General features: G+C 37.8%; 1 protein-coding gene and 1 pseudogene across 4 annotated transcripts in view; both read left to right on the top strand.

Moving 5' to 3' along the window:
- Nucleotides 1-23,279, top strand: part of GREB1L (GREB1 like retinoic acid receptor coactivator) — a 283,759-nt gene that overhangs the window by 67,931 nt on the left and 192,549 nt on the right. The window lies entirely within an intron of this gene.
- On the top strand, nt 740-21,666 carry LOC123587478 (annotated as a pseudogene).

Consider the following 23,279-nt stretch of genomic DNA (forward strand, 5'->3'; position numbering starts at 1 on the left):
CGTAGAGGCCAGGGATGCTGCTAAACAGCCTACAATGCACAGAAAAGCGCCCCCCCCCCAAGAAGACTCCTCTGGCCCCAAACATTAATAGTTCCAAGGTTGAGAAATGCTAATCTAGACTCTAATCTGTTCAATAGAACTTTCTATGATGATGGAAATGCACTATACAGTACTCATTACTTTTTGTGGCTATTGAACATTTGATTTGTGGCTTATAAAACTGAGGAACTAAATTTTTAATTTAATTTTATTTTAGTGACACAATACCTAGAGGTTACAATAGACAGTGCAAATCTAGACCAGGGGTTTCCTGTCTGAATATGTTGGCTTACAAATGATGAGCAGAAGATGGTGGTACCTGAGAGCAGGAGGGTCAATAAGGGAATTTAGGGGAAGCTGCAAGGGGAGTGTCTTCCAAAAAGCCCTGATTCTGAAGGCAGTTTTGGTCTCCGGTGGACAAGACGGAAGGTGTAGAGGGGCCCTGTCATCAGGAAATTTATCCGAGGCAACGCCCAGAAAGTCATGTAGTGCGTTGTGTTTGAAAGATTAAGCCCATACTTGTTTCAGAATGGACAGAGAGTTGGATAAATTGTCTAGAAGGAAGAAGAAACTTAAGTTAGTGCATAAGATATATATATATAGAGAGAGAGAGAGAGAGAGAGAGAGAAGAGAAGAGAAGAAAGTGGCCAAAGTAATGAGGAAAGAGAGTAAAGAGATGTGAAAGGAGAAAAGATAACCCATGTTGGGAGTGGAGCTGGAAGAAAAATGTGGACCAGGTAGGTGAAGGGCAGCTTTGTGGAAGAAAATTAGTTATCAATTCTCCACTCCCTCCTCCTTTCCTCCATTTAGCTTCACTAAATTTTTCTTCTTTTTCTCCTCCCCTTCCTCCTCCTCTTCTTTTTCTCCTCCTCCCCCTCCTCTTCCCTCTCCCCCCCCTCTCCTCTACCTTCTCCTCTGTCTTCTTTTGTAGTCAGGTATATCATTTAGGGTTCCAGGAGGAAACACATGCCATGCTCAAACTGGAATGGTTTGTGTTCATAAAGTGGCTAGTTATGAAGGTGTAGGCAGAATGTAGAGCAGCAAAGGGGTAGTACAGGACCCCAAGCTGGCCACAGAAGTGTGTTCTTATCACTCCTAGACCCAAGGTGCTGGGGGAGGGAGCCACAGAAGTTTCAGAGATCAAATTAGGGAATCTCTGGTGTTCTATTAGGCTAGGGGGAATATGGGAGGAGTAAAGAATAAGAATTAGATAAGTAAGGGCACCTGGGTGGCTCAGTGAGTTGTGTCTGACTTCAGCTCAGGTCATGATCTCACAGTTTCTAAGTTCGAGCCCTGCATCGGGCTCACTGCTGTCAGCTCAGAGCCCACTTTGTATACTCTGTCCCTCTCTCTCTCTCTCTCACTGCCCCTGCCCTATGCATGCTCTGCCTCTCAAAAACGAATAAACATTAAAAAAAAAAGAAAAGAATTAGATAAGTAGAAGGAGAGTCTGTGCTATGCCATGTTAGCCAAGCCAAAGGTAGCAGAGTTAAAGTATGAAGAGGGAGGTGGGGGTGTGGAGGGAGTCTTGAGAATGTAGTAATTAATAGTATTAAATGCTGTAAAGCAGAGGTTTCCAATTTTTATGGTCTTAGGAGTTCTTTACATTCTTAAAAATTATTGAGGATCCCAAAGAATTTTTTTTTTAATTTTTTTTTTCAACGTTTATTTATTTTTGGGACAGAGAGAGACAGAGCATGAACGGGGGAGGGGCAGAGAGAGAGGGAGACACAGAATCGGAAACAGGCTCCAGGCTCCGAGCCATCAGCCCAGAGCCTGATGCAGGGCTCGAACTCACAGACTGCGAGATCGTGACCTGGCTGAAGTCAGACGCTCAACCGACTGCGCCACCCAGGCGCCCCGGATCCCAAAGAATTTTTAAGTGAGTTATATCCACTGGTGTGCTGGTAAAGCAATTCTCCAAAATGAAAGCCCCGATTTGTGGGTTTGCCAATTTCTGTGGTGTAAACTCCCAGCATGGACTATTTCAGGCTATGGACAGCTCTCTGAAAACTGGCAGGAGTCATCTCTAACACACCACTGTATATCTACTGATATTTACCATAATGATATCTAAAACTAAGATTTAAAACTACTTATTTCATTTGAAAATAACATGATTTTTTAGATGCTAATACAAATAACGTCATTTTATGAAAAACTCTTCCAAAAGAAGAAATGTAATGACAAGAACATTGTTTTACATTTTTTTACAAACAGAGAACAAGTGTCTTCTCACATCTACTTCTGCATCCATCTATTACAATATCACATGTCAGATAGCCTCTGGAAGACTCCACTGTATACAGGAGAGAATGAGTAAAAAAGATAAGTTCCATCTTAGTAGTATTATGAAAACAGTTTTAATCTTGCAGACATCCTGAAAGGATTACAGATACCCCCAGAGTTGCCTATATCATTCTTTGAGAACTACTGCTCTAGGAGTGAGCCCCCAAATTTTATTGATTACATATATTCTTTTAATGTTTACTTATTTATTTTTGAGAAAGGTTGAGAGAGCACAAGGGGAGGAGGGAAAAGTGAGAGAGGGAGACACAGAATCTGAAGCAGGCTCCAGGCTCTGTGCTGACAGCTCAGATGCGGGGCTTGAACCCACAAACTGTGAGACCATGACCTGAGCCAAAGTCGGATGCTTAACCAACTGTGCCACCCAGGTGCCCTAGTGATTACATATAATATTAATAAGTTTGAGTAGTTATTAACCACTTTTTCAATATGTTATACACGTTGTAAAACAATATACATATTAAAAGTGTTAAGGTTAAAATTTAAAACATTAATAAAAGTCCTCCAAGTATTGTATTGCATAGCACACATCCTTTAGAGACACATTGTTGTGGAGGATGAAGATGAACATAAGGCCTCTGGGTTTGATAAGTAGAGGGCCTGTAATGTCAAATTCTGAGAAAGCAATAGCCTTATAATATATAAGTAATGTTTACAAGGAGTGGAGGGTAAAGAAGTAGAGACAAACTGCTCTGATGCTTGGTGAGGGGCAGAAGGACAAATTATTGATTTTCTTGGTCAGGCAAGGACTAGATAGACATTTGAAGCCCTTGAAAAGAATGGAATAGTCAGGGGTACCTAAGTGGCTCACTTGTTAAGGGTCTGACTCTTGATTTTGGCTCTGATCATGGTTTCACGGTTCAGTTCGTGGGATTGAGCTCCACATCGGGCTCTGCACTGACAGCATGGAGCCTGCCTGGGATTCTATCTCTTTTTCTCTCTCTGCCCCCGCCCCCCCCCAGCTCACGTGTGTGTATGTGTATGTGCATGTGTGTGCACGGGCCTGCACACACTCTCTCTCCCTCAAAATAAGTAAATAAATAAAAAAGAATGGAATAATCAAGACCCTTTAGAGAAACCAATCAGCAATGCAAGCATTAGTTATCTTTGATATCTCTTACAAGAGCAAAATAAACAAAACAAAGATATTTTGTTTTGAGAACTGTTTTTATAACAGAATCAGGCAATACAAATAGTTAATACTTGAGTAGAGCTTTGTTTATTTTAAGTAGGTCAGAACAAGTCATTCTAATGGTTTTGAATTGGCATGAACAGGCAGGACTGGCCTCTCCTTTTGCAGTTACTCCTCTTCGCACAAGAGCATATTTCTGCAAATGAGCCATTGGAGATAAACCTCAGCAAAATGATAAATTATGCCTAAGGTGGCACCTACCCACTTGTCTGCTAAATATTTCTTTCCCTCCTCCAGGCACATGTGCTCCTCAATACAAGAACTTTATTCTAAAGGCATTAGACTCAGCTAGATACCACTAATCCCAGGAAAGAGCTCAGCTAATAACATGTTAAGATGTCAAGCATTGGAGGCATATCCATTTTTGCTGGCTGCTCAGTGGGAGAGAAGATTTCAATAGCCATGGGAAGACATCTTTATTACTTGAATGTTAGTGAGTGTGAAAGAAAAATAGGAGTCAGGCAGATAATTGCCAAGCCAAGCCACAGAGGCAAGTGTCTAGCCCACTAACTCTGAGAAATATGTTGTGCGGGCTTTAACATATATTGTAAAATTATGACAACAACTACAAAAATATGTTTTATTTAGTATTGACTAAATGCCAGTAGCTGTGTTATGAGCTGATGTGTGTTACCTCCTTTAGTCCATGAAAGAACCCAGCAAAGTAAGTGATATTATCAACATTTTGCAGAGGATGAGGCTCTGAGAAGTAGAGGAACTTACACAAGTTTGCTCAGCTTATAAGAGAAGGAAGAGAAGGGCAAATCGACAAAGAATCTTCTCTTTTACCCCAATGACAATAGGATAGTTGTACCAGTGATGATCCAAGACGACAGAGCAGTCAAGACATTTGCTTGTGGTTTGCAGTTTTCTAATGTAATTTTATAACATTAATTGTGCCAAGAAGAAGTGAGAAAGTATCTGGGTTGTAAATAATTTCTCCTCCCGTTTATCTTTCCACTAAAACTAAAAAAACAAAAACAAAAACAAAACAAAAAAAACTTTCCTCACACTTGGATCCAAACCACATTTCTTCTGAAATAGTTGGCTCAGGCTTACATCTTCTCGCAAAGCCAAATTACTCTGTTATTGTCCCATCTTTATGGAGAGTAAAACAAGAGCAATGACTTATTTCTCTTTACTCACTACACACGCGTGGGCTTTTTCTCATAAATACGAATTTTAATTTTTAAGTAAGCAAATAGCCATTTACCAATCTTTTGCTCATCCTGGTGTCAGAAAGTGGGCAATTCTTTTCCCTGACTGGCTAAAGCTGAAACATCAAGGAAATTTCTGTAGGAGGGATTACTTGATACATTGGAATTATTTGTTTTACCTACTCTTCCTGCACCTGCCATCAGTGATTTTTCACCAAGATAGCCTAATTATTGTGGTTCAGTCTCCAAGCTGCCTTAGTAAAGGTGCTTCCACTCTCTGCCACAGTTTCTTTATAATACTTGCTTTTTACACAATCCAGTTTTAGAATCTCAGAAGTGACAGGAGATGTTATAGGAAGACTGGAATGATCCCATTGGCTTTGTGAAATCTTGGACACACACACTTGGAAAACCAGTAAGCTCTTTGAGGCCAAAAACAATGAATTATTCTTCTGTTAACCTGGCATAAGAACTCCTTGACATATAACAGGCACATTTATCAACATCTTTAAGACAAAAATAATTAATTATCCTTGCAAAAGCTCTCACCACGTGGTATAAGGTCTGCTGGATACATAGTAGGCACCTGGGAAATGTTTGTTAAGCAGAGGAAATATGAGCTGCTTGATCTGCAAGAATACCAAAGCAAACCTGGTCAGGCCAGGGCATCTGATTTGTGAAATGGGGGAGAACGTATTGTAAATGTATGACTACTCAGTATCTAATTTCCTGTTTCATGGTTTGTATTCTGTGATAATTTTATTTATTTTTTTAATGTTGATTCATTTATTTTTGAGAGAGAGAGTATGTGAGCAAGGGAGGGACAGAGAGAGACACACAGAATCCAGAGCAGGCTCCAAGCTGTCAGCACAGAGTCCAACACAAGGCTTGAACCCACAAGCCCTGAGATCATGACCTGAGCCAAAGTCGGACGCTTAACCAACTGAGCCACCCAGGCACCCCTGTATTCTGTGATAATTTTAAATTTTTTTTTCAAGGTTTATTTATTTTTGGGACAGAGAGAGACAGAGCATGAACGGGGGAGGGGCAGAGAGAGGGAGACACAGAATCGGAAACAGGCTCCAGGCTCTGAGCCATCAGCCCAGAGCCCGACTTGGGGCTCGAACTCACGGACCGCGAGATCGTGACCTGGCTGAAGTCGGACGCTTAACCGACTGCGCCACCCAGGCGCCCCCTGTGATAATTTTAGATCAAAGTCAGCAAACTTTTTCTCTAAAGGGCCAGATAGTAAATATTTCAGGCATTGTGGGTCAACCATATGTCGTCTCTGTTGCAATTACTCAGCCCTCCTATTATAGTCTGAAAGCAGATGTACACAATATGGAAATGAAGGACCATGGCTGTGTTCCAATGAAACTTCATTTACAAAAACAGGCATTAGGCTGGATTTGGGCCAAGGACCATGGTTTGCCTACTCCTAATTTTAGGGATTGAAAGTTAATGGCTTTTTTAAAACGTATCAAAAAAATACTTAGTGGTTATTAACTGGACTTATCGTGGTGATCATTTTGCAACATATACAAATATTGAATCATTATGTTGTACACCTGAAACTAATATGTTATGTCATTTATACCTCAATTTTAAAAAGGAGATACTGGGACACCTGGATAGTCAGTTAAGCATCCGACTCTTGATTTTGGTTCAGGTCATGATCCCAGAGTCATGGGATCAAGCCCCGTGGCAAGTCTTAAGATTCTCTCTCTCTCTCTCCCTCTCTCTCTAAAATTAAAAATAAATAAATAATCTGTTCTTTAAATAAAAAGATACTTTGTGAGTCAGTTTCCTATCTTGAAACAAAATGACCATATGTAAAAGTCTTTAAAAGTAGACATGGCCTCTATAATCATTAATATAGGTCAATGGATTCAGCATGTAGGTAGAGGATAGAGAGGTAAGGGTTTCATTTAGTGAGATGTCCCATTAATCTACTCATTAGTTTAAGAGGTTGGTTGTTAAGAGTCGGTATTCCTTGACCCACTAATTTTTCTTCTCAGACTATATTGTAAATAATCAGCAATTAAGGTAAACATGTACAGATGTTTAACATATTATCACTTAAAAATTTATAGAACCATTTAAATGCTCAATATTAAAAGAATAGTTAGGTATATTATGATATACCTACATGCAAAAATACATCATTACCAGCCTCCTGCCACATTTTTGGGGCCAAGGGCTAGAGGACAAATGGAGGCTCACATAACATGTCTAAATAAGTATTTAAAAGTTTTAAATCAAGCTAACAGACTCTTAGAGAATGTTTCATCCTCCTACTTTGATAAATACACCTTCTAAATGGCCTAGAAGGCCAGGTTTAAATTTAGAATTCTCGGATTCTTTGGAATGCCATACCAGAATATATGGCATGGGGAGAGCCAGCCCCCTACTCCTTCTAGTTCTGTTTCAGTCCCACCAAGAAGAGACTTACACATGCTTGTGAAGACACTCAGCTCTCATCCAAAGTCCATCAACACCCTTGGACCACTTGGTTACTCCTTAGGTCTAGAGTGTATAGTGCTATGTAATCAGCCCTCTGGGGATAGACTAGAGAAGAGGTCTCAGCAGGGCCTTTTGGTCATGGAATTCCAGGATTCCAAGTACCTTGAGAATAATCTAGAAGGTTGACATAGATTCTGTGTGTATACATCCTCCTTTTTCTATGAACCCCTTATCTCAAGCTGGAGGAAGGCCTGAGCAGGGCTGCTGTAAAACACAGGGTCCCAGGCAACCCGGTTTAAGGGCACTACTGTCCATATGTTTAGTAAAAGGTTTTAGTAACATGATTTAGTAACATGAAAACATGAGAAATGTTTTCACTATGGTTTTATGTGAAAGAGGTTTAATGGTAAATATTCAGACTGATCTCAATTATGTGGAGAAAATGTACACAAAAAGAACTAGAAAAGTAGAACTAGAAAGAAACATGCTAAAATGTTAAATGTAATTGTCTCTGAGTCCTGAGGTTAGGGTGACTTTTTAAGTATTTGAAATGTTCCTCTACTCACCATATTTCATATAAAGAGTATGTGTTGCATTGATAACCCAGAGAAAATGGCTTATAAAACACTTCCTAAAATTTTGACCAAGAGTCTTAATAAATGCAGTAGAGTACTACAATAATTGTTTTTCATTATCATAGTTCTGAGGAGGCTGGAAAAGCTTACTTTTCACTCTCCTTTTGACCTTTAAAGTAGCATTTATTGCCTTTCTTTGGTTTAGATCTCATCCTGAGTTTTTACTAGCTGTGTAACATTAGGGAATCTTCTACCTTCTCTAAGACTCAAGTTTCATTTTTGGAAAATGGGGGTAATAATAGCTATATCATAAGATGTTTGTGGGGAGTCATGGTAATAGCATATGAGGAGGACTTGGGGTGCAGGAAGCCCCTTGTGCTGCTTTGCTATCCTTACCAGCCCCTCCCCCATTCTATGACCTGTGGGCTAAGGGCACAGCAGAAATAGAAGTGCTCTCTCAGGACATTTGCAAATTAACAGGAAAGATAACACGTAAAGCTTGTAATGATCATCTAGAGAACAGTATTCAAACAAAATCTAAGTACAAAGAGTGAAACAAAGATGGTTGTGACTAGTGGTGGTGGGGCCCGTCAGCAATTCATTTTTTCTGCAACCTGTGACAGTTTCACACACACACACAGAAATGTTTATGCATTTATGTTAGGGTAACTTAAACGAGGTTTAAACCCAGAACTCCCTGAGACTATGACTGGAGTTTCCACGATCTTGGATACATTTGTTAACTGGATAGAAAGGCACACACAATAGAGACATCTCTTCAAAATTCACTTGGAGGCTGGGTGGAGGATGTAGTTATTAATTTTACTGTACAGTGAGTTCCTACCTATAGTCTGCTTATGGCAGTAACCCAGAGAAGCATATATTTGTGACAAGCAAAAAACAAATCTGCCTCTTTTAGTACTTGTGTTATTGAAGGCATCAGCAAAACTAGGGCATGAACAATGTCCTTTTGTTCCAGTCTTTGTCTAAGTGATGGAAGAGAGCTCTGTTTCATATTATAGAAAATCGGAAAAGGTGCAATATTATGTTTAAAACACTCTTAAGATTACAGCTGAAGTTTGTCTCCCAGATCTTTTTGTCTCTACCAAATAGCAGTGACTCATTTTGATGGTGACTGAAGAGATGAAGCCGCTACTAATGGATAGAACACCAGGCACAGAGATTATTATTCCCACTTTATCCACAGGCTTTTGTGTTCTTGGGACTTCTTGAGCTTTCTTTCTCCCATGTTTACTGGCAGTAATAACTACCCCTTGCTACTGGGCTCTTATAAAAGATAATAAGTAATGTTTCCAGAAGTTGTTTCAAGTTGTTGAAAAGAGAGTGTCTATAGAAATGCGAAGTTATATTGCCATTATTGTTACCATCACTAATTACTATGACTTTTTAAAAATTGATTTTTATTACTGTTTCTTAGCAATTGGATATGTTTGTTGAATTAAACACCTTCTTTCCGAATACATTTTTAAAATTCTCCTATCCCAAGTTATGTAATGTTTAAAAAATAATCACAAACTCATTATACAATAATTTTGTAATAGTAAAGCAATTATCAGTTTATTGAGTGTATTTCATGGGACTAACGATGATGATTTCATACTCCTATTCCTTCCAGCTCTGAAGTGAAAAGCACTGAGAGCAGACCTGGAGGCAGTTGAGGCTCGACTGTTTATATCTGAATACCCTTGGTTAAGTCTCTAACTTGGCTGATCTGTTTCTTCATGTAGAAAATGAGATTAAATCATGTCCCCTAGGATTAGTATAAGGGTTAAATGAGATGATACTTGTGAAAATGGCCATTTTCAGAATTTAGTATGTATTAAGTATTCAACAAATATCTAGAGAATCTAAATCTGTTTTATCAGGCCACAGGAAAAGAAGGAAGTTAAGGCTAAAACAACTAATGGTGTACTAGTCCTGAAATTCAGATGAAGACTTCATGGTCTATAGGGAGTCTTGTGGGGTTTTTTTTTTTGTTTGTTTTGTTTTTTCCCTAAGATATAGGCACCTAATGACCTTAAAAACTCTACCTATCCTTTCTACATTCTTGTAAGTGTATGCCTCTTAAAAACTGGTCCAAATTCTTCCAAGAACTAGTGTGACCTTGACTAGAAGATGCATATGTATGGGTAAAAACCAGTTATAATTGGTTTCTAGTTCCAATACCTAAAATTTAGAAAATTCAAAATAATGTAAATCTAATGCACATGAAACTCAGATACTTTTTTGAGCATATCCTGTTTTCTACCTTCATGAAGAAGGAATAAATGATAAGTTAGCATGCCAATGCCAGAGATTTATTCTAAAAGCAATATGTGGGATGTGTCAGATTCAGATTATAGTGATAATACTTTTAACCTTGTAAGAGTAACCAAGGCTCTCCATCTCATATGTAAAACATGCTTGCCAGATGCCCACAGACAGCACACTGATAGCTGAATGAATGATCATGGCTATTACCTAGTAGTCCAGGAATTTCTCTTTCCAGATGTTATGTATGTTTGTTCCCAAGCATGTATTTGTTAGTTATTGTGCACAATTTACACAGTAAATAACCAATAAAATATAAATTTAAAAGATAGTTATTATGTCTGTGAAAACTAGGTTAAACAATTTGGACAGACACAACAAAGGTGAGTTACCAAAACAATTCCTGTTGAAACAGGTGTGGCGAAAGTACTGTGAAAGGTCTTGATAGGGAGAATCATAAAAATCTAGAAGTGTTCTGGACTTACATCATTTGATAAGTGTATTTGAATTCTTATTTCACTCTAAACACATGGAAACTAGAAAGTATAGATAATTCATGAAGGATGTGGTTCATCAGAGGAACCACCAAACTGTTGACTCATACCCGAAGTACGAGACCTTTCCTTTCATTCAAAGATTGGTAAATGAATTCATATTTATGTTTCAAGTTAAATGTATAAATGGATCTTTGCGTGTGTGTGTGAGAGGGTTTCTTTTTTACAGTTAGGGTTCAATCAGGGCAACAGAGCCACTATGAATGTTATAGGAAAAAAGGAATTTATCCTAGGAATTAGAAATTACACAAATGTAGAGGGCCTGGGAACATGAAGTTCTGAAAGGAGGAGCAGAGATTCATGGAGTCACTAACCAGTCATCCTGAAACACTGGTATGCGTGAACAAATAGAAACTGGTGGAAACCAACCATGGCTTGCTCTTAAAGCAGTACTTCACCTCATGGGGAGTCTGTTGCCTCATTGTGCTGTTCTGTGGAGCCACAGCCAGAATCAGGTGGCAGACGTGGAGTCACTAATGGCTAGCAGTCCAGACAAAAAGCTTAGATGAGGAGCAGAGGAGAGCAAGAACAAGCAGAGAGCCACTTTGGTACCTGTAACATCTGTTGCTGCTTCTGAATGCAGTGACATTCCAAGGGTAATGGCTGTTTCCTCACTTCCACCTCCCCAAACTCACACCAACCTCCTCCACATCTGCCAACTCGATACAGAGAAGGAGACTCTGGGAGACATACTTTCTAAGATAACCCAGTTGGCAAAGCCCAATCTTGCACACCCACTTACTGATTCTTTCAGTCAATCAACCAATCATGGTCCCTAGTCATGCCAAATTAAGAGGCATCCTGCTATTATAATCTCTACCATCTACAATTAAGTAAGTTGATAAGTGATGTTAGGAAATTATGCCTTAGGCCCTATAATCTTGTATTGTATCTTCAGAATTAACAGATAAAATTTGAATTATTAGATAGTTTTAGAATTAATTTATTGGGTAGGATTTCCAGTTTTAGTTACAGAGGAAAGTTAGTATTTTTTACCCTCTTTTCTTAGAAATCCCACAATGGCAACTAAGAGGAAAAAAAATTTCCCAACTTGGACAAACCTAGAAGACACCTGAAACCCCTAACTCCAGTATAGGAGAAAGCATTGCCAAATACAATGAAGGTAAAACTAGGGCATAGGTAGATACTTAGGAAGACCCTATGGCTGCAGATCTGAAAGCAAGCTGACAGAACAGTTTGAACAGTTAAGTATGTGGGACAGTCTTGTGGGCAAAACCAATAATTCTTTGTTTGGAACAATGAGAGCCGGTATACAAGCAGATGCAAGAGCTTCCCTGGAACTGGTTTGGCTAAAGAAACAAAAGTAGGGGGGCCTGGGTGGCTCAGTCGGTTAAGCGGCCGACTTCCGCTCAGGTCATGATCTCGCGGTCCGTGAGTTCGAGCCCCGCGTCGGGCTCTGTGCTGACAGCTCAGAGCCTGGAGCCTGTTTCAGATTCTGTGTCTCCCTCTCTCTGACCCTCCCCCGTTCATCTTCTGTCTCAAAAATAAATAAACGTTAAAAAAAAATTAAAAAAAATAAACAAAAGTAGCCGAACAAAGAATGCCAGGGAAATAACATTTGTACAAAACAGTCTGCAAGTGAGACAGAGTAAAAAGAGACAATAATTTGAATAGGCCTTAACTATTGCTCTCTTCTCATTAAGGAAAAGTTAAAGCATAAAGTTTGACACATAAATTGTGTCAAAGAGTAAATTCCTGCTAGCTCAAAATATGATCCTAGTTCTTTTCCCATATGAATCTTTTATGAATTGTTGATCCTAGAAGAACTCATCTCATTTAAGAATGAAAAATAATCGGGGCGCCTGGGTGGCGCAGTCGGTTAAGCGTCCGACTTCAGCCAGGTCACAATCTCGCGGTCCGTGAGTTCGAACCCCGCGTCAGGCTCTGGGCTGATGGCTCAGAGCCTGGAGCCTGTTTCCGATTCTGTGTCTCCCTCTCTCTCTGCCCCTCCCCCGTTCATGCTCTGTCTCTCTCTGTCCCAAAAATAAATAAACGTTGAAAAAAAAATTAAAAAAAAAAAAAGAATGAAAAATAATCAAAAAGGAAACTACACAGAATATGTACAAAGTTATAATTAGTAAAAGGGAGACAAAAGATTAGAGAACAAAGAGAAGAAAAACAATATTGCCTCAGATGAACATACATAAGTTGTTAACAAGCAACCCATACATTAAATATATGTATGTATTTATTTAAGGTTATAATCACTGCTAGAAAACAAGTGTTTCAGCAAAGATACAGGAGCTCAGGAACTATATAGCAAGTCAGGAGAAGGAATGAATATGGTAAAACTCAGAAAAGAAGCAGAGGAGAAAAGTAAAACTATTTTAGCAAAAAGGCCTTGACAGTACCCTCCCCCCCAAAAAAGACATTCTAAAAGTACAAGAAGGGACAAGAAGGAGGATTGAAAGGGAAAGCAAAATAAAATAATAATAATCTAGAAGAATTATGGGGAAAATAATAAATATGGAACATAGGAAAAAGAAATCGATATCCGTGTAACTGATGCCCCTAAAGGAGATTTAAAATAAGAATAAAAATAGGGGCACATCATAAAAATGGCTGGCCCAGTTGGTAGAGCATGCTACTCTTGAACTTGGTGTTGTAAGTTTGAGCCCCACTTGGGTGCAGAGATTACTTTAAAATATTACCATCAACTGATGAATGGATAAAGAAATTGTGGTTTATATACACAATGGAATACTACGTGGCAATGAGAAAGAATGAAATATGGCCTTCTGTAGCAACGTGGATAGAACTGGAGAGTGTTATGCTAAGTGAAATAAGTCATACAGAGAAAGACAGATACCAGATGTTTTCACTCTTATATGGATCCTGAGAAACTTAACAGAAGACCATGAGGGAAGGGAAGGGAAAAAAAAAAAAGAGGTTAGAGAAGGAGGGAGCCAAAACATAAGAGACTCTTAAAAACTGAGAACAAACTGAAGATTGATGGGGGGTAGGAGGGAAGGAAGGATGGGTGATGGGTTTTGAGGAGGGCACCTGTTGGGATGAGCACTAGGTGTTGTTTGGAAACAAATTTGACAATAAATTTCATATTTAAAAAAAAAAGTACATGAAAATAAATAAATAAATAAAATATTAAATGGGGAGCATTGTCAAACAAATGATGATAAACCTCCTTAGGTTGTACTGTATGGGTAAATGCTATAACTGTTACAGAAATTATATGAAATCCCTAAAGCTTTATTGTAAAGCTGTTGTTTAACATTCTAATTACAATGTTGTGTGTCACAGAAGTAATAAATATATAAAATCGTAAAAAATAAAAAGAACGAAAACAATACAAGTAGTATTTAAGAAGCCTCATCAGAAACTAAAGAAATATTTGATCAACAGATTGGAAACACTGCTTCCTAGCTTAAAACGATTAAAGCACAGTAACAAACATAAAGATATATCCTAATAAACTGAATGGCTTTTGAAGATCAAGAAAGGCAAAAGGAACGAGTCATCTATAAAGGGGAAAATCAGGCCAGTCTGAGACTTCTGAAAAGCAGTATTCAATTCTAAAAGACTAAAAGATAGATGATATATATAGATCTGCAGGGAAAAGGTATAACTACCTACCCCCAATTTTATACTCAAGCAAACTATCACTTAACTCAAAAGTAATAGGCAGATATTTTTAAACATGTAGGGACACAGGAATATAGCTCCTGAGAGTGTTTTGTGAATATTCAATAAACTGTCACAGAATCAACTAGAGGAGCACATTAAATCTGTTAAATTGTGGAACTACGACTTTAAAATATTTGGGAACAGAAATCAATTTAAAAACCTAACAATGAGGGGGCCTGGGTGGCTCAGTCAGTTAAGCGTCCAACTTCGGCTCAGGTCATGATCTCACGGTCTGTGAGTTCAAGCCCCATGTCGGGCTCTGTGCTGACAGCTCAGAGCCTGGAGCCTGCTTCAGATTCTGTGTCTCCCTCTCTCTGACCCTCCCCCATTCATGCTCTGTCTCTCTCTGTCTCAAAAATAAATAAACATTAAAAAAAATTTTTTTTAATCCTAACAATGATATTTAAAAGAATTCAGGGGAAACAGAGAAAGAATGTTGTATATGAATAAAGAACACTGAAATCCTCATTTCTTATGGCTAATGGTCAAAAGGTATAATTTAAAGCTGATAAATCAGTGATGCTTGAGGAGTTAAGATGGTGGAGCAGTATGGGGACCCTGAGCTTGTCTTGTCCCTGAAACACAGCTAGATCAGCATCAAACCATTTTGAACACCTAGGAAATTAATCTGAGGATTAATGCAACAACCTGCATAACTTGAGCCACAGAACTTGGCAGGTACAAGGTGTGGAGAGGTGAATTGGGGGGAAGAAAAGCTGCAGAGCTGTGGAGCGTAGGGAGCCATTTTTGCAGAGAAAGCTGATAAGTCAAGAATAGAGAAGTATAATTAAAACTATAATTAAAACTAGAAAAATATTAAAATCAGGTAGAAGAGTAAATTATGGGAAGAAAGACACATGTACTAAACTTGTCATTACTCACAGTTTGGAGTCAGTAGATATCATATAAATAGAAGATTAAATATAATCTATAAAGTTATACAAACACAAAACAAACACAAAACACTTTAAAATTGCCAAAAGAAACATACACGTGCACAGAAAGCAAGATAGCTCACATCATAAAAGATTATTTTTGTTTTAAAACAAATTTTTTTTTTATTTTTAATGTTTATTTTTAAGAGAGAGAAAGAGAAGGAGACGGCACAAGCGGGAGAGGGGCAGAGAGAGAGGGAGACACAGAATCTAAGCTATCAGCACAGAGCCTGAGGCAGGGCTTGAACTCATGAATAGTGAGATCATGACCTGAGCTGAAGTCAGACACTTAACCAACTGAGCCACCCAGGTGCCCCCATGAAATATTATTTTTATTTTTATTTATTATTATTATTATTTTTTTAAGTTTATTTATTTTTTGAGACAGAGACAGAGTATGAACGGGGGAGGAGCAGAGAGAGAGGAAGACACAGAATCGGAAGCAGGCTCCAGGCTCTGGGCCATCAGCCCAGAGCCCGACGCGGGGCTAGAACTCACACTCACGGACCGTGAGATCGTGACCTGAGCTGAAGTCGGACACTTAACCGACTGAGCCACCCAGGCGCCCCTGAAATATTATTTTTAAAAGAAAGAAGCAATAAAAACATAATGTGAAACATAAATAAGGTTAATTTAAGGTTAAAATTAAACATATCTATAATGTAATTAATTCATTCAGGAACCAGGGCACCTGGGTGACTCTCAGTTGAGAGTCCTTGATTTAGGCTCAGGTCATGATCTTGTGGTTCGTGGGTTCGAGCCCCACATCAGCTCTGGGCTCCATGCTAACAACCTGGACTCTGCTTGGGATTTTCTCTCTCTCCTTCTTTCTCTGCCCCTGCCTCACTCACACATATGTGCACACACTCTCTCGCTGTCAAAATAAATAAATAAACTTAAAAAATTCATTCGGGAATCACTTAAGCTCCTACTATGTACCAGACATTGCCCTAAGTATTGATCCATTTAATCCTCATGATAACTATTCATTCAAGGACCTGTTGTTATCCACATTTTATAGATGAGAAAATAGAGTCACGGCAAAGAATAGTGACTGCTTCCTATCTCACAACTTGTAAGTGAAGTAAATAGGATTAGCATCCAGGTAGTTAAGAACCTGTGTTCTTAAACACTGTACAGTGTAGCCCTAGAAACAGTTAAGGCAGCATTCAGAGAAACATTTATTGTCTAAAATGTTTATTATTAAACAAAACAGAATAAAAATAAGTGAGTTGAGCAATCAGAACAACAAAATAAATCCAAGGAAAGCATAACAAAGCATAAAAAAAGCAAAAACAGAAATAAATTAATTAAAACACAAAAAATGGCAACACCAATAAAGTAATGCAAGGACTTGATTAGAAGGATGATAAAACTTCAGATAATAGCATACAAAAGAGGAAGAAAGCATAAATCACAAAATAAATGCTAATGAGGAAACAACCATACACAAAAAAGAGCTGGTTAAAAGAATCCTAAGAGACAATATTGATAAACTATACAAAGAAATTTTAGACTATACTGGAATAGTTATATCTATTGGCAAATATAATTATCAAAACTGAGCTCAGAAGATCAAGAGAATCTAAACTCTAATCACAATAAATAAAATAGAAAAAAATGTTGAAGAGCAACTCTCCAAAAAAGCACCAATCCCAGATGTTTTCATGGGACAATTCTACTAACCTTCTAAGAAATAAAAGTTTCAGTTCTATTTAAACTATTTGAAAGAGGGAAAGCATTAAAATTCTTTTTATGAATGACAATGGCATCAAAAACCCAGCAAAAATAGCACGAAATGGAAAACTATAGATAATTCAAAAGCATTCTAAAATGATGATATACTATTACCAAGTGAGGTTTATTCTAAGAATTCTAGAGTTGCTCAAATAATTTTCTGCGTTAATGAAAAAGCATATGATTATCTTCATTGATGTTGAAAAGGTTCTTTATAAATTCACATCTGCCCTTGGTTAAAACTCCAAAAAAAAAAAAAAAAAAAAAAAAAACACACCAAGAGATGGATATTTCCCTTTCTCTTTCTTTCTTTCTTTCTTTCTTTCTTTCTTTCTTTCTTTCTTTCTTTCTTTCTCTTTCTTTCTTTTTTGCATAACACACTATTCCTTTTTTGCATGGTGCACTATGTGTCCAACCCCAAACCAGCATCATGTTAAATGGGGAAATATTAGAAGCATTCAAAATAAGGATACTCACTATTACCAACTTGATTTATCATCATTGTGGGCTACTAGACAATGCAGTTAGAAAAGAGAAAGGGATTTAAAATTTTTTAATTTAAAAAAAGGAAATGACTTTATAATTTTGCAGATGATGTGATTACCTCATAAACGCATGAGAATCAACTGAAAAGCTATTATAAACAATAAGAGAATCCAGAGAGTAATATATGGATATATGTATATGTGAATATAAGTAATGTTTGTACATACAACTAACTATGTGATATACTAAAGGAAAAGATACCATTTAGATTAGCAAAACAAAAGGTAAAAAACAAAAAACCTTGGTATTAAACTTGAAGAGAAGTATGCTTGATCTAGATCAGTGGTTCTCAGCTGAGGCTGATTTTGTCACCCATGGGACATCTGGCAATATATAGAGACATTTTTGATTGTCCAGTGTCAATAATGCTGAGGTTGTAAAGGCCTGATCTAGGTAAATAAAGCTTTAAAATGCTACTCAGGACCATAGGGAAAGGCTAATCCTTCTTGGATAAGAAGCTCCAAAATGGTAATATATATAAATTTTCCTAAATTAATATACAAATTCAATGAGATCTCAATAAAAATAACAAAATGATTTTTTTGAACCAGAAAATCTGATTCTAAAGTTCATATATGAAATCAAACAAGGAATTCAAAAAAATTCTAACTAAGGACAGTAGTGATATGGAGAACAATCTGTCAGATTTTTAAAAAAATGTTTATTTATATTTGAGAGAGAGATAGAGAGAGACAGAGTGTGAGTGGGGGAGGGGCAGAGAGAGAGGAGACAATCTGAAGCAGGCTCCAGGCTCAAAGCTGTCAACACAGGGCCAGCTTGGGGCTTGAGCCCATGAACCATGAGATCATGACCTGAGCCCAAGTCGGACTTTTAACCGACTGAGCCACCCAGGCACCCCTAATATGCCAGATATTAACAAATATAACATTGAAGTCATCTAAGAGACCCAAATACCTACTGGAATTTAGATATAATAAAGGAGACCTTTCAAATCAAAAGGAGAAAGATGTATTATTCAGCAAATGGGCTTAAGTTCATCAGATGCAAATGGAAAACAAAATTATTCATGTTCATGTCTTGTAACAAAATAAATGCAAATGAATTAAATATTTAAATATAAGAGTATAGTAGTAAACCGGATGTTTACTACTTTTTCAGTTTGAAAATAAAAGATTGATATATTCAACCACATAGAATTAAAAATTGTGTAACAATGTAGCTGAAAGTCAAAGACAAATGATAAACTGGAAGAATATTTGTAACTCCTATCATAGACAAAATGGCTAGTTCCTTAGTTTGTGATAGTTACATCAGTTCTAACGTTCTTTAAGTGATCCTTAAACTTGAGAGGATGCTTAACCTCATTCATACTAAGGAATAATTAAACAAATTAAAACTGTAATGAGCTACTATTCTTCCCAATTTTTAAATTTCTGTTTCCAGTGAAATAATACTGTTTTTGCAATTCAGGTTTCAATTAATCAAAAATATAAAAGTTATGATTCTGTGGGTAAAGGTATGGTGAAACAGACTGTCTTATACATTGTTGGTAGAAATTAATTTCTATGAAGGGCAACTTGACAATATCTATCAAAAATTTAAATTCATATACTTAGCAATTCCATGAATAGGAATTTATTCTACTGAGATAACATGTTTGAGATGGTTATGTATAGAATTACTCATGGCAGACATTTTTGGTAATAGCCAAAGGTTGAATACTCACTAGTGAACTGGTTAAATCAACCACACAGTGCTGTATAGCCATGAAAGAAAGAATGTGGAAGCTTTCTATATTCTGATATGTAAAGATCTCCAAGATTTATTGTGAAGTGAAAAATGTGAGCTACAGAAGAGTGTTGTTGTATGCTAACCTTTTGTGGTAATGCATACATTCATGTATATGTGTGTATATTTATATTGCAATTCCATTCCATCTTCTCTCAAAAGAATAAACAAGAAACTAGCAATAGTAGTTGTCCCTAGGGAGAAGTATTATATACTTTTCACTATACATACAGGCGTATCTTGTTTTATTGTGCCTTACTCTATTGCTCTTCACAGATATTACATTTTTTGCAAATTGAAGGTTTGTGGCAACCCTGCATCGAGCAAGTCTGTTGGTGCCATTTTTCCAACAACGTTTGTCCACTTCATGTCTCTGTCCATTTTGGTACTTCTTGCAATATTTTAAATTTTTTCATTATTATTGGATTTGTTATGGTGTGATTAGTGTGATTAGTGATCTTTGATGTTACTCTTGCAATTGAGGCATGATGAACTATGCTTACATAAAACCGTGAACTTAGTGGATCAATGGTGTGTGTGATCTGACTGCTCCACTGACCTGCTGTTTCCCCATCTCTCCCCCTCTCCTTGGGCCTCACTATTCTTTGAGATACAGCAATATTAAAATTAGACCAATTAATAATTACTCTATAGTAGCCTCTAAGTGCTCAAGTGAAAGGAGGAGCTGCATGTCTCTTATGTTAAATCAGAAGCTGGAAATGAATAGTGAAGAAGGCAGTCAGAAGCCATGATAGGCTAAAAACTAGGCCTCTTGTGCCAAACAGCCAAGTTGTGAATGCAAAGGAAAAGTTCTTGAAGGAAATTAAAAGTGCTACTCAAGTGAACACACAAAAGTGTAACTTAGTTGTGAATGCAAAGGAAAAGTTCTTGAAGGAAATTAAAAGTGCTACTCAAGTGAACACACAAATGATAAGAAAGTGTAACAGCGTTATTGCTGATATGGAGAAAGTTTGAGTAATCCGGATAGGAGATCAAACTAACCATAACATTCCCTTAAGCCAAAGCCTAATCTAGAGCAAAGCCCTAACTCCCTTCAATTTTGTGAAGGCTGAGACAGATAAGGACTTGTAGAAGAAGAGTCTGAGGCTAGCAGAGGGTGGTTCATAATGTTTAAGGAAAGAAGCTGTCTCTATAACATCAACGTCCAAGGTGAAGCAGCAAGTGCTGATGTAGAAGCTGCAGCAAGTTACCCCGAAGACCTAAAGTTGGCTACAATGGAGAAATATTTTCAATGTAGATGAAACAGCCTTCTATTGGAAGAACATGCCATCTAGGCCTTGCCCAGCTAGAGAGAAGTCAATGCTTGGCTTCAAAGCTTCAAGGGTAGGCTGACTCTCTTGCTAGGGGCTACTGCACCTGGTGACTTTAAGTTGAAGCCAGTGCTCACTGACCATTCTGAAAATCCTAGGGCCCTGAAGAATTATGTTAAATCTACTCTGCCTGTGCTCTATAAATGGAACAATAAAGCGTGGATGACAGCACATCTGTTTACAACATGGCTTACTGAGTATTTTAAGGCCACTGTTGAGGTCTACCGCTGTGAAGAAAAGATTCCATTCAAAATATCACTGCTTAGTGACAATGCATATGGTCACCTAACGGCTCTGATGGAGATATACAATGAGATGAATGTGCTTTCCATGACTGTTAACACCACATCCATTCTGTAGCCCATAGATTATAGAGTAACTTTGACTTTCAAATCTTATGATTTAAGAAATATATTTTGTAAGGCCAAAGCTGCCATAGATAGTGACTCCTCTGATGAATCTTGGCAAAGTAAATTGAAAACCTTCTGGAAAGGATTCACCATTCTAGGTTCTAGGTGATTAAGAACATTCATGATTCATGGAAAGAGATCAAAATATCAACCTAACCAGGAGTTTGAAAGAAGTTGATTCCAACGCTCATGGATGACTTTGAGGGATTCAAGACTTCAGTGGAGGAAATCACTGCAGATGTGGTAGAAATAGAGAACTATAATTAGAAATGGGGCCTGAAGATGTGACTGAATTGCGGTATTCTCATGGTAAAATTTTAATGAATGAGCAGTTGCTTCTTATGGGTGAGCAAAGAAATTGGTTTCTTGAGAAGGAAACTACTCCTGATGAAGATGCTGTGGAGATTGTTGAAATGACAACAAAGGACTTAGAATATTACATGAACTTAGTTGATAAAACAGTGGCAGGGTTTGAGAGGATTGACTCCAATTTTGAAAGAAGTTCTACTGTGGGCAATATGTTATCAAATAGCATTGCATGCCACAGAGAAATCACTCATGAAAGAAAGTGTCATTCACCATGGCAAACTTCATTGTTGTCTTGTGTTAAGAAAGTACCACAGCCACCCCAACCTTCAGCAACCACCACCCAGATCAGTTAGTAGCCATCAACTTGGAGGCAAGACCCTCTCCCAGCAAAAAGTTTATGGCCTGTTGAAAGCTCACATAATGGTTAGTAGTTTTTAGCCAGAAAGTATTTTTAAGTTAAGATGTGTACATTGGAGGTGCCTGGGTAACTCAGTTGGTTGAGCATCTGACCCTTGATTTCAGCTCAGGTCATGATCTCATGGTTCATGAGTTCAAGCCCCACATCATGCTCTTCACTGACAGTTTGAAGCCTGCTTGGGATTCTTTTCCTCTCCCTCTCTCTGCCCATCCCCAGCTCATGTGTGCATGAGAATTTTTTAGTTGTAGGGGATCTCTAGAATTTATTCTCTGAAATGCTTAGATTTTAAAAAGGAATAATTTGACAGAAGTTTTTCAAAAAGTTACTATAGATTATTAATTGTTTAATAAGTCCAACTTTATCCTGATGATTTTGGTTATTTTCAATGTCTTGCTATGTACTAGAACCAAGCTAAATACTAGAACTATGTATAGAACTCCTAAACTCAATGGCTCCTGATTGTTGCATATTTTAAGTTCCTCTGTATCCTGTTTGAAGTTATTTTTCTATCTTCACTGTCAGTGTCAATTTTAAGTTTCACTTCTTTTTTTTAATTGTCATTGTTCTTGCCCCTGGATCTCACGTCTTTTAATCTGTCAAAGCTAAGAATCATATATCCAAACTCCCTCAAACTGTGTCTTAAATGGGAGGAAACAAGTTTGGGTGAGTGCCTGATGGCTCGCTCCCCTTGAGTGAAGTGCAAATACATTTAAAATGTGAACTTTGTGCAGTCTGTTGTGTCTGTTTGTATACTTATCTGCTTGTATGCTTATCTGTGTTTCCAGTAGTTGAGAATTCTGGGTCAATGACCCCTAGAGAGAGAAGTTGTTACTGTACTTGAATTGTTGGAAAATTTGGGCATATACATACTTATGCTTCTTGCTAATACAGTTTAATGAAATGACTGAACACTAGCACATAGATAGATGTCCAATTCATGTTTGCTGAACCTAACTGAAGAAGCACTGTATCATCCTATCATTTTGGATTAGAATAAAAGCTGTATAAGAGTTTAGTTTGTGGGAGGTTGAATGCAGATGTATCTTTCTTCAGTGTCATTTGGCTCCTAGGGGAAAATTAAATCTTGATTAAATACGAAAGGCATTAGTCATATAATAAAATAACAGGTTACTGGAAATTTTATGTGACTGGCAAATTTTGTCTCTCTAAAAACCAACCAAAAAACAAATTTTTGTTTTAACCCTTATTGTTGAGAGTGTGTCTAAGGGGAATTATTCCACTTTTCTGCTCTAGGAGACCATTTCTGGCATAAGCTAGTCTAGGCCTGAGATTGTGATACATGATATCAGGGACCTGGGCCCCTTCTGTCTTTTGCTCCTCTATGTGTGGCTGTCATTCCTGAAGATGCCTCCTGGTCCAAGAAAGCTGACTGCTTGGGGTGCCTGGCTGGCTCAGTTAGAACAGCATGTAATTCATGGTCTTGGGGTCCTGCGTTTGAACCCCACGTTGGATGTAGAGATTACTTAAATAAATAAACTTTTAAAAAGTGGGGGGTGGGGTGCCTGGGTGGCTCAGTTGGCTGAGCGTCTGACTTTTGATTTGAGCTTAGGTCATGATCCCAGGGTCATGGGATTGAGTCGGGATTGTGTCGGGATTCGTACT

This window comes from Leopardus geoffroyi, chromosome D3 (assembly GCF_018350155.1).
Source record: "Leopardus geoffroyi isolate Oge1 chromosome D3, O.geoffroyi_Oge1_pat1.0, whole genome shotgun sequence".
Lineage (NCBI taxonomy): Eukaryota > Metazoa > Chordata > Mammalia > Carnivora > Felidae > Leopardus > Leopardus geoffroyi.